At 35.8% G+C, this 13,201-nt stretch overlaps 1 protein-coding gene across 8 annotated transcripts in view; it reads right to left on the bottom strand.

Annotated features, from left to right (window-relative positions):
• Nucleotides 1–13,201, bottom strand: part of CAMK2D (calcium/calmodulin dependent protein kinase II delta) — a 295,243-nt gene that overhangs the window by 18,093 nt on the left and 263,949 nt on the right. The gene's annotated exons all lie outside the window — the stretch shown is intronic.

A 13,201-nucleotide genomic window follows, 5' to 3' on the forward strand; every position in this document is an offset into this window, starting at 1 on the left:
CATATACAAAATATTGTGTAAAACATTAGATAAACACCAAGTGTGTAGGCAACGATGACCCCGTCTGATGGCAGTCTTGATGTGACTGTGCTGACAGGCACTCATGGATCCTGCATACCTCAGAATCAGCAGAATGACCACCATATGTGAGGTCACAGTATTTTAGATGTCAAAGTAATCTGTATAGCTCTAGTAACATAAACTAGGCGTTTCTAGACGATGTTTAAACTTATTCCTTTTCAAAAGAGTTGAGTGCAGAGAAAGATCCTAGTTATTCGAGCTTGAGCTTCTCAGTTGTTCAGATTTGGGATTTGTCATTTTGCTGAGGTGAAACCACTTCATAACAAGCCTTACTCAGGAGGCTAGCTGGCCCGCAGTGAAACTCTGGCTAGGAAACGTCCTGAATTTATACATGCAAACTGATCTTCACTAAAACGTTAGCAGAATATCGCATATTGAAATCTTTTAGTGAACTGTGCCTAAAGATTACTTATTCAGTGATCAAAAGTTGCACAATTAAAACAGTTGTTGAGCTTTTTTGGGGTATATCAGCTTAGTAATTCTACTCATTTATTCCTTGTCAAAATGTAGTTCTATTTAATTTAACTTCAACATTTCTCAGTTACGGGTACTTGGTGGCCAGAGATTTGAAGGACAGGAAGGTTAAGTGACTTGCTCAAGTCATCCAGCAAATTCAGAAGATGTGCCAGGCTGGAGCTTTATTTGGCTGAGGTGCCGTCCACTGTTTAATTCACTAATCTATGTTCCTTCCTAGCCCCCCGCGCCTAATTCAATATTTTGAAATCATAAACTTAAATGAACCACCTAAATGCCTTTGATCTTACTCTGGTAAGGTGACTGACTACTTAATTACTGGGCTAGGGTTGTAACTAATTATTATACCAATTTCACAAAACTGGGTGCCCCATAGTTTTATTGTCTTTTGCCATGCTGCCATTAACAAAAATAACTCTTGGGAATAGTTATGATCTTAGGCAAATATACAAATTAGAATCATTTTCATGCTTCTGGTATTTTTATAGAAAACGGTGCCTATCAACTCAGCTATTTTTGGAGTTTCCCATGCAATTAACAGCTTGTGTCTTAGCAACTTTATTTCTATTTCACTAGTTTGATATATTAGTTAACATTCGAGAAGGTAATTTCCATTATTTTTGCTTTTAAAATCAAACCCATCAAAGATTTTGGAGTTGATTGGTTTAATAATCTATAATATTTTATTCAAATATAAGACCAAAAATTACCAAATTTCTATTCAAGAATTCTTTCAAGAAATTTTTAAACCTCACTTATCCAGAAGTTCCCTGTTCAATAACATCAACTATTCAACCTTTTAATTTCTAGAAGCCCTCCAGATTAAAAAAAAAATTATTATTTAAACCATCTTTTTTTATTTTGCTCTATAAAAACTAACTACTCTTAGTTTCAAAGCATAAATTATTAATTGGGGAAGAAGTACTATTAGTCTTATCGTTGTTAAATTGCTATGGTCTGGCAATAAATGATTACCAAATATTTAAGAACAGGCAACTCTAGCATTGGGATCATTTAGTATAAGTAAAAATAGGTTTAGATTTTTAAAAAAAGTTTGTGAAGATATCACTGGGTTACAAAACATGGCCAATGTCATTCCTAAAATGACTCTGTTCTGAAGCTGAAACAAAATATTTACTATTTTTTTTTTAAAATTAAGGCATATGTAAAGCATATAAAGTTTTTCATAAAAAACGATATCATGAAAGTTTTAGTCTAAAGAAACTATATATGGTTATATAGAACATTTGCATATATGAAAGAATTCAGCCAAACCACATTAAAGTAATTGGGTAATGTTCTGCCACCTCAGCTGACTTGTAGAAGCCAGAAATAGCACAGCATTATGATACCATTGAGTACTTTAAGTATTAAGATGTTTCATGAATCAGATAGGTGTGGGACCACTTCCAGTTAAGAGCTGATGACATGGAAACAAAAGATTTTAGGAAACTGGATCAAAGATTCACATCAACTGCTAGGATTTAAGATTAAAACTGTAGTCTCCTAGCATTCAAGTTCATAAACTTGCATGATAAGAGAAATACAAAGCATTCTCAAGGGGTGTCTCTCTCTCTTTCATTGCACAACCAAGGTGGAAGCTATTTTCTCAAAAAAAAAAAAAAAATCAGACTTGGAAAAGAGACAATGAGACTTAGAATTTTTAAATATTTCAGTTCTTTTTTTGCCTTTTTTTTTGTTTTGTCACGAAGGAGATCCAGTTTTCCCCAGATCTTGGAACTGTAATGATTCTAACTAACCCCTCCAATCAATTTTACATGACATTAGCCAAAACAGGGCATTTATCTTTCAGGTCAAAAGTAAATGTCAAGTGTCAGTGCTCCGTCCTTCAGTATGAATAGGCAGAAGTATAAAATATTGAGAAGAGTTAAAATTCTGTGCAGCCACGAGAGTAGGTTTTTATTTTTTCAAAGACCAAATATTGCTGTTTTTTAGCTTATAATTAATTAAGTTTCTTTTAAATAACTTATTCCATTCCTTTATAAAAAGTATAAAATTTGAGTTTAGTAAAAAACAGAATTCAATATATTCTTGGGTAAGTTTATTTATAACTACCCTTTCCTGAATAATTCAGCTGGTAGATTTGTGAGTGTTCCCCTGGATCAGAAACGCGGGAAGAGCTGAAGAGCGTGTCCTCCATGCTACAGAACCATCGCATATCTTTGCTAGCTTTGCAAAAAGTAAACATAAACAAAATAAAAAGATCCACCAAAATTAACTGAAGTGTGATGTCCTTGGATTAGTTTTTTGAGAAAGAACTAGGCTGACTATAGTGAGGGTATGAAAAAATGATCTTCTGCCTCCACATTTATTGATCCCCATGTGATATTTTTAAACGTCTTGTCCCCTTGTTTCCAGATTCACACAAGCTCTTAGTCATGTTTCAACATTTCTCACATCAGTGTCACCTCAAGTGAACCTCAACTGAGGTAGACGCTAAGCAGTTTTATCACCTACCATTATACAGATATTTTAACGACAAGAATGTCATTTCACTTTTTTGTAAGTGTTAAATACTTCTGCTTATCCCATTTTGACCCTTTCCCCTCAACAAGACTGCCAAGATGACACAGCAGATCTTACTACCACCCAAGAATATGCAGCAGCATCTCCTGTCATTGTAATTCCACACTTTCTAGCTGATTCTCATCTTCAGCAGCTGCAAAAACAGTAGCTTATGCTTTCATCACAAAGCCTATCCTCATCCAATCCATAGCTTCCAGAATCAATTAATGGGAGATCAGGTTTAGTGAAGTGAGTAGAGCCCAATTCACAAAACGTATCATAGAATCTAGTCTCACCCATTGTTTAAAAGACCTGGAGCATCTATAATCAGTAGTAAATTAGGGAACTAGTGATTTATAATACATCCTAATTTATAACACATCCCAGAATAAATGAGAACGACAGTAAAATGTTGTTAGCTCTGAAACATATGGTTCATAAATTTAATTTTCACTGTAGTTACACTGGTTAAACCAAGAGTAACTTTACTGGGCCTGTAAAATTTGGCCAAGATAGTCCAACAAGTACTTTTAAATTAATTTTCCAAGCTGAATTTAGAGCAGAATATCCCAGAGCTGAACTCTGAACTGGTTACATATAGTGCCAGTGTGAGGCATTGCTTTAATAAAAAGCATCTGTTATGAGAACTCATTGAAGAACTTCTGATCTAATAGGATATTTTCACCCTCCCAAATTCAGCTTTGAAAAATGTAGTAACTAATCACAGAAATGACTCTTGATTCTGGGAGTCTGATCACTGCTATCTGCCAAATGCCTGGGGACATCAGAAGAGTTACAGGAATTCCCATCATTGTGTGTGTGTGTGGTGAAAATGAGACATTATTTTCCTCCAAACCCACAAGTTGTGACAAGCCATTGTAAATTTATCCAGACTGACCAATTTTGAGAAACTAATTTTGAGCTAACATGGAGATATTGCCCCAGGAGTTCCAGGGTGCAGATGACCAGGAATGCCCATAAAGGTTATCTTTAGCACTTGCACAGGCAGATTACACAACATGCCACATAACACTGATGACGAAATTCTCCAGTAACTCTCAACCCTGCCCGTGTTAGAAAATTCTAAGGATACCAATTCAGGTACAGATGTTTACACATTTATTCCAAACAAATGATTTGTTTGTTTGTTTTATCCTCCATAAGAAGTAAGCACCACATTTCATTTTTATTAACTGTTTATATATTTAAATAGTATTAAGTTCCATCTTAGCTTACTCTTCTTTTTACTTGTAAAGGTTATGAATGAATAGCTTTTATTTCTTGAAGAGAGATTTAAATACACAATCTCAATGCTCACACTGTTTCTACATTGGTCAAAATACCTCTCAAAAATCACAGTAGTCTCTTTGAAGTAAACTATCTCTTCTGTCGTTCAAGACCGTTAACCTTTTCAGAGGTATTTCTCCACTGTGCAGGAATAGCTTTCATTTTTGTTCACCTTAACTTTGTATAATGTGATACAATATTTGATTGGGATACTACTATAATTCTGGGTAAGGTAGGCTATAGAGTAAAAATACTCTACGTTCAAAATAGATAACCAACACCACCAGTTATTTTTCCCAATTGAAAACATTCCTTAGCTCAAATTGAAAACAAATGACATTCTGGAGCAGAATTTCTTTCTTTTCATTCTTTTTTAATTTGAAAACACATAATGGCAATGGGTTTTTGTCTCTTAGCCAAACTTTTCCTAAAATCCAAAATTCTCTCCTTCACATTTGCCATCTGTGTTTTGCTAGATAAATACACTATAAATAACCACGTGTAGGGATCTTAATAAAGAAACCAATGATCCTGTAATGAATTATTTCAAAAACAAATAAATAATAGGTCTTTCACACTTAATTTGTTAACTTCTATCAAGATGGTGAGTGTCCCTTTGAGGAAACACTGGGCTGGGTAATCACAGTCTCCAGGAGGGACATTTTATATTATGGTTCCTGAGACAGTTTGCTTGAGAAGTGTTTAAACAATTTTGCATAAATATGCTCCTTTTTAAATATGTATTTTACTTTTGTCCAAAACAATCAGTCTACATCTCAACAGGGATAATCAACACAGTCAAAAGTGAACCAATTTTTCAAAACACTTGAAAACATCCATGAATAAAAGGATCAGTTTAAATGAGGGAAGACTGAGTCATTACTTAAAATGTTATGTTTAATTAAAAATAAATATGTCTCTGAACTCAAAATTTTAAGAGTTCAAACAAAATTAACTTAATGTAAAACCTCATAATTAATTCATTAATTTACTGAACGCTTCTATGTGCTACTATGGAGGCAAAAAACCAGTGAATTAAAATAAATATTGTTTTAAGTTCTTCACAAGTTAAAAGAATACTGTTACCTTAATAGAAGCTTTAAAGAATATTGATTTCAATTTTAAGGCAAAAATGAATTTATTTTCTGTACTTGGGTGGCTTCTAGGTTTGTTTATGTATGTAGATGGCTTGATTCTGTATGTGGGTCTTAACACATACAGATGTTTACCCACTTAACTAAAATAAATGGCTTAGAAAATAGAAACATTGAGGCTAAAATAAAAAACACAGGTCCCTTTAGATTTATGGACTCTCTTAATAGCAAACCCCTGTGCTTATACCATCTACTCATAAGAAAGAATGGCCAGAAACAGCATAATTTTACTGAGTAACTATCATGGGCCAGGGATTATACCAAGAATTTCACAAACATTATCTCTAGTCAACATGACTATGCCTTGTTATTGTTGTCATTGTTGGGTTGAACCGTATGAAATTGTCACTTTCTAAGGTATTGAGATATTATTATCCCCACTGTGCACATGACCCAGAGAGGTTTACATGAGCAGTTGGACCGCACAGCCAATCAAAGGCTGGTCTGGGATTCAAACCTAGTGTGTTTGGCACCAAAGCACGTGCTCCATCCAAACAGGAAAGATGATCCTGTAGCTATTTAAATTTGCATTTTCTGCATTTTTAGCTCTCAAATTATGGGGGCGGGGTGGCCAGGAGACATGTGGACAAAAACCTCTGAAGATAAAAAGTTGTCATATGATCATAACTTTTAGAGAATTCTAGGCATTTTAGTGGCTGCTAGGATATGGCATGATTGATATCCACTATGCTTCCTTCCTCCGTCAATTAAGTATTTATGATTCCTACTGTGGCCAAACACTGGTCTAGGTACTGTGAATATAGCTGTGGACGAAACAGACAAAAATCTCTTCCCTGGAGAAACTTACATTCTAGTAGGGGAAGAGAGACAGTAAACAGTAAGTAAAACCAGCATTTCAGACAACGATAAATACTAGGGGGAAAGCAGAGCAAAGAAAGAGAATGGGGGCACTGGATTTGGAGGGACATATTTTAAAATAGGTTTGTCAAGGAAGATCTGAGAGGCTAATATTTGACCAGAGACTGAAAAAGAGAAGAGGCAGCGAGCCATGCGGAGTCTGAATCAGGACCTACCAGGCAGGGAATGGCAAGTGCAAAGATCCTGAGGTGGGAACCTGTTTGATACTTTTCAGGATAGCGTTCCTGAGGAACATAAAGGAGCTGAGGTCAGAGGATAAGGGAGGCATGGCTCGAGGAAGGCCTGACCATAGAAGGCCTTTTAATCCATCCTAATGGCTTTGGCAACCACTGGAGAATACAGAGCAGGAACATTACACGATATGATCTATTTTAAAGATGTCAGTCTGACTACTGTCTTGTGAATAGACTGTAGGCAGGTAATGCAAAGCAGAAGACGGGCTAAGAAGTCATGTCAATAACACAGGCAAAAATGATGGTACCTTGGACTGGGGAGATGGAAGTGGAGTTAGTGAGAAGTAGTCAATTAAAAAAAAAAATTGTGTGTACTCTGCAGGGAGAACCAGTAGCATTTGCTGATAGACTGGACGTGGGGTATAAGTAAAACTGCAGAGACAAAGAAGGTTCTAGGATGATGACCCGGAGTGTTAGAGGAACTAGAATACAACACAGCCATGTCAAATTCAGGTTTCATAGACGTGTCTGAACACAAATACATGAAAAAAAGTTGGAGACATGATTTCTAGGAGTAATGCAATTAGATCACATTGCAGACTGCACCAATAGTGCAATGGAGGTGAGGAGGAGTAAAAGAGGGATGTTTTCCAGACGTGTCGGGGCATCAATGTTTTACAAGTATAATTTAATCTATAACTTATGTAACATGAAATGGTTTTATAGAGAATTTTTATATTTGCTTTTAAAAGAAACACAATTGAATAGTTTGGGAATGTCCAAACTGAAGTTTAATTTTTAAATTGTCTGTTCTAATCTGAAGAGATCACACCAATCATCCAAAAGTATCTGCATATTGCAAATTGTTTCCTTTGGGTACTGAAATACCCACGTATATGTAATTAGTGGGATAATGTGGCTCTAGCAGGGATGTTCATGATGCTTATTTCATATGATAGATTGGCAAATTCTGCTTAACATCATCAGCCAAAGGAAAAATGTTATACTATTACATATGAAAAGAAATAAAGAGAGCCTACCTAATTCACTAAGTTTTAAGGACATTTTATTCAAATACCCTGGAATAAATTTTCTTTAACATAGAAAAAATTTTAATGCAAAATAGCCATTCATTGGGGAAATGCACCAGCAGACATAATTTCATATTGGAGTTTACTGCAAGACTGAGAACTCCTTGAAGGAAAAGGTTAGCCTTGTTAGCCTCCACCTGGTCTATACCATGTCCAGCATATAGTAGATGTTCAATAACCTTTTTAAAAAAACCTAGCGAATCCAAATATTTCACATAGAGGTCTGTTAGGAATTACATGTGTTATATGCATCTGAAATTTTCTATATTTGCTCACATATGACTGTTTGTAGCTACGTCCTTATGTTTATTTTTTAATGAACATATTATTCCTTGTTTTGGAATTATCTGGATACCAGCCAGAAACATCATGCAGAGTCATCTTTGTCTTTTGTAGACTTGCTCAAGGGGGCAAGAGAGATGTGGCCAGTGCCTTCTCAGTACAACTTACATTGTGGGTGCCCATGGAATATTTGTTGCACTGAATTGAATAATGAAAATACTACTATTCCAGATGCAAATAATAAAAATGCTTGACTTCTGGATAGTCTCTTCCATTAAGCTCCTTCATTCAGTCATGCTTTCCCTGCTTCTCCCTGTAATATCTTAGTTCTCCATTTAACATACTGGCCTGAAACTGAATGACCTGTAACCTGCTAGAATGGATTAAAAATGCACAGGACTAAGATTTATTTCTTTGACTACTTTAGATCTAATTTATCCTGAGCAAATCGAAGGGATTATAGTAGAAATCCATACCAGAAAAATAAATAAGGCCGTGTCACTGACTTGCGAGAAAAACCACTAAATGATACAGATGCACAATTTCACATAACACATAGAGATTTATTGGGAGAAAGTTATACAAATTCAGCAAAGGAGATAGTATTTCACTAAAGTAATTATTTTATTCTAGTAAATAACTTCAGAATTATATAAAATTCATAGTGAATAAAAACATAACAATTATGATTTAACTTCTGCATAGAAATGCATGAGGTCAAATAATTTTAGATATTGTTAAAGTAATTTTAAATAGTAGATACTTGAGAAATATGAACTACAACCCCATAATAATTCTTACTGGAATGTGTTTAAAGTACTAATTTTACAGTCCATTAGTGCTATGATAACATTTTGGATATACAGGTTAGTGGACACCATTTTTTTCCCATTGTAGTAATATTCCCTAAAATAGCCGCAATTTATTCTTGCATTTGACTTTGAATTAAATGTCTTTCTACAATTATTCTGAATAGTTTATATTATTAACATCTATACTGCATTATATATTATTTTATAATGTATAATTGCACATACTTTAAAAATATGAGACCTCATAGAAATCTGTTAATAGTATTGCATTAAAGTGGGGTAGAAAAAAACTTACAACTCTGTATTATTGATTTCAATATCTAAATTCTGTAACTTGGGGAAACCTTAGCCACACAGAAGTTAGGCAACTTGCTCAGGCAAGCTGGATAAAGGCTGGAACTAGAGACAGAGTGCAGACTCCGGATTCCAATCAGAGGCTTGTTAATAATTTTTTTATATCAGTAAAAAAAAGTAACACAGTTATAATCTGAAATGATAAAGGAGACAAGAGGGAGCAATAAACTATTTCAAAACTTGCACATAACTTTAAATTTAGCAGCTTATTAAACTGGACCATTTTAGTAGGTAATAGGAAAAACAGACACATGAAAAAAACCAAGTTTTACGCTCAATATATACGCAACTACATTATAATGTAAATTAGATCTTCTGACTACAAAATTTTTGACTATATAAATTGTGAGTCTGATTACCTCTTATATTTTTAACTTCCACATAAAGTAATATCTATGAATGGTGAGTTAAAGTGAGATGCTGGAAGCAGGATGAGTGACAGAGAGGACATAAGGGCATACAGGAGCCCAACTTCGACAGGTGTTGTACAACTCTGGAATTCTGGGAAAGAGCAGTAGATGGACTAAACCGATGCACCCGCATCAGGAAGAAGTAGCTGACTCCGAGCAGGTTACGAGGTGGAGACGCATTGTGGCATACAGCGACAGGCCCTGCAAACTGTGGCTACAGCCATAAACCAAAGGACACTCTTCAAATGGATACAGTGCTGGAAGGACCATTTCTACCTATCACTGGCCATAGGCATACCCCCACTCATAGAGAGCGCACTGTCAGTACTGCCGTCTACTAATTAAAGGCTACCGATGACAGGTCTTCCATAACACCTGAAATTAATCAAAGTAGTTTGTTTCACTGTGGGTTCAAAATGGCATGACTATCTCAACAATTTCACACCTAAAAAAATTCATATTTTGAGAACACCAGTGAATTCTAATAGTAAAACTTTTTTTTTTTTTGAGTGTATGATAGGCTGTTTTTTACCTCAGTGCTTCTATGTAAATAACTATGCTTCATTAAGACTTCCATTTGTTTTTAAACTATAGTATTTTTCCATTACACCGAGTTTACGGCTGAGTTTACTGACACAGCATTAGAGATGATATTTGGTTTTTGAATACAGAATAAAATTAGGAAGTTGATGAAAAGGTCAACATTAGGAAGTCAATACATTGCCTTGGAGAAAGAAAACAAGAAACTTTAGAAGCTTTTTAAAAAGAAGAGTTGTAAAACAATGCAAGTCCCTCAGGATGACTGTGAGCGTTGGAAGGAAAATGTGAATATAGCTAAATGCTGAAGGTTTTTAAGAAAAAGAAAATAAAAGGACTTTTAGATATAAAATACATTTATCTTGGGTCTCACTTTTTCATTAAGTTTTTCTGATATCTACTCAACTAAATAAGAGAAATGGCCTACATTATAGCATAAAAGATTCAAGTAAAGCATAAAGAAGAACGTTTGACTCTGAGTCATTGAAAGCTCTTGAATAAGACTAGTTCACAAAGAGAAGATGGTGGAGTTCAGGCAAACTGTGGGCATTCAATAAATATTTGCTTAGTTGAATGAAGAAACTGAGATAGCCTAGATACAATTCAAGAGTAATGCATAGATCGGGGCCTCATGAAAACCAAAGGCTGTTCTGAATGGAAACTAACAAGCAGAGCTCAAGGAAAATGGGTCTTCTCCAAACCCTGGTTTTCTAGGTGCTCCAGGTTCCCCTGAATGTGATGGACCATTAATCTATGAAGACTTCTGCATTCCTCCTCCTTCGAGAACAGGTGGCTTTCTACCTTCTTGCTCCACAAGAGGCCAGAAAAAGGTACTCTGCTGTTGGTTCCCCTCACTTCTTCCTTTGGCCAGGTCACCACGGTGCGTTAATTTTTCCCTGTTTCTTTACGGTGGAGAGGATGCAGAAGCTGTCCCTGCCAGGTTGGTCCTCGGGGATGGGGCAGAATGTGCACTGCACTGGCACAAGAAGCTTGAGATGGTATTCAAGGGATCACGTATCACCACGAAACAAGGTGAGTCTAGGTGCTGGTTTAGGTGAGACAGCCAGCAGGAACGGGTGGAGCATGTGGCTGCAGGCAGGAGTGCGCTATGGGAACACGCCTTTAAGAGCATGTGGAAAAGTGTGGTGTTTCACCCTGATAACAGGGTTGTATACAGAAGGCATAGGGGTGGAAAGTATATGTGTGGAAGAAAGACACACAATTTTGTAGAGACGACATGGTTTTGTAGAGAGGGTATGGTTTTGGTCAGGTTCTATCACTGACGGTGTTTGTGGGTTCCTAGATGTTAGATATATAGGTAAATTTGGCTTCTAAGGGAGCCGGACAATAAACACATTCCTAACCAAGCTATCCAGAGATATGGCAAACTCTGAAGTAAGAAGAAGAAAGCACAGTCATTCAAATGTAGAAATCTACTAGGGTCTTTTTGGAGGACTGTGCACTGATTAACGGAGAGATTCCTGCACAAGCATGTCACCAGCATAATAAATACGTGAAAAACATTTCTGATGGTTCTATGTACCACCTCTCTTACAGTCAGAACAATGGCCTGGGGGATCCCTCAAAGTGTCTTCTAAAGGTTTCTGATATTCAATATTAAAAAGGTTAGCCACCAAAAGGCTGTATGGATCTTAGAAGACAAATGAGCCCTAATGTGTTCTATCTCTGCCTCTGTGACCATATCCAGACTAGAAACTTTAAGCAGAAACTTAAACAATTTATTCATTGAGTTCAAGTAAACACCAAAGCATTTTGGGCTCAGTCATCAACTGAACATGTCTTTAGATCTCAATATTATGCTTAATTTCTCTGACATTTGGTGTGTACAGACTCAGCATAACCATCAAGACAAATACCTTCTCAGTTTGTGAAATCCCAGAGGCAAGATGAAACCCATAATATCACTGTGATTTGAAGAGGAGACTGTTTTCTGAGAACTGCTGATACAACTTAATTTCACCAAAAACATATAAACTATAAGGTAGGACTGACAGGGACTCTGTTTATACACTGATGTTTACAGAGATGAACAGCAGTCACCCTAAACCAATACTCAGTATAGTGAAGAGTCACATTCAGGAGAGAAAAACCACTTATGAAAACCCTGTTTGTGATCACCAAGGAATAAACATTTTCCTGGGAGGACGAACTGCACATAGTAAAGTGCTGCTAGTCTCCTAATTTTATTCCATTATTTAAAGATTTAGTCTCTCCAGTGGATAACGCACAGGTTATTTCCTCTGTCTGATTCTTGTTCAAGGAAAGAGGGAAAAAAATCATATAAACATTTTGCTTGGCAGAATGGGCTAATGAATCCAAAATACTCATAAAGATGACGCTTTCTGAATCATCGGGAAAGCTAAATGGCACATCTGCTTATTTGGTTAAAAAAAAGAATCTCTTTATCTAATATGACTGGCATCAATGAATCATAAAATTACTTCAGTTCAAATTTTAGCTCAGGGGCAAGAATGAGATGAACAGACGTACTAAATAAAACCCTCGACACAGCTACCCACCTTTCCATTGTGAACAATAATGACTGAGTACCTCTAGCAGAGTTAAGTCATTGCACTAGTCGTATAAATAGAGAAGACTTGAACGGTGTCAACCAAAAGGAAAAAGTCAGCAGAGGTGGCTGGCAACTTGTGGTCTCCAGCCATTTTTATTTCCTAAATTGCCTATATGTTTCCTTGACCTGAAAATTTCCAGATTCTTTATTCTGTAACATGAATATAATTTTTCAAGACTGTATCTTACTAATACCACCTATAGAATTAAAGCCTATGTGATACTATTAGGTAAATAATCTTTCCAGACAGGGTTTAAGTAACTGATGGATCATTTCTCTGATTTTATTTTATACTTATTTTCCTTTAATACTTCTGTTTTAAATATCCCTATTGCTACCATCTTTTTTTGGAATGGCTTCTACACAAGTGGCCTGTAGAAACTGTAGTTATCGAATTACTGAATTACAAAAATGAGAATACAAAGCTGCAAAGGCAATTGAAGCAAAATTAACACTTCTAAAACAGCAAGAGACCAAAAAGAAGTAAGTTAATTGCAAACGTGTGTTTAGTGTGTGTGTGCAGAGGCACTAAGAAGATGTCTGTAGAA

Source organism: Diceros bicornis, chromosome 11, assembly GCF_020826845.1.
Source record: "Diceros bicornis minor isolate mBicDic1 chromosome 11, mDicBic1.mat.cur, whole genome shotgun sequence".
In the NCBI taxonomy this organism is placed as follows: Eukaryota; Metazoa; Chordata; class Mammalia; order Perissodactyla; family Rhinocerotidae; genus Diceros; species Diceros bicornis.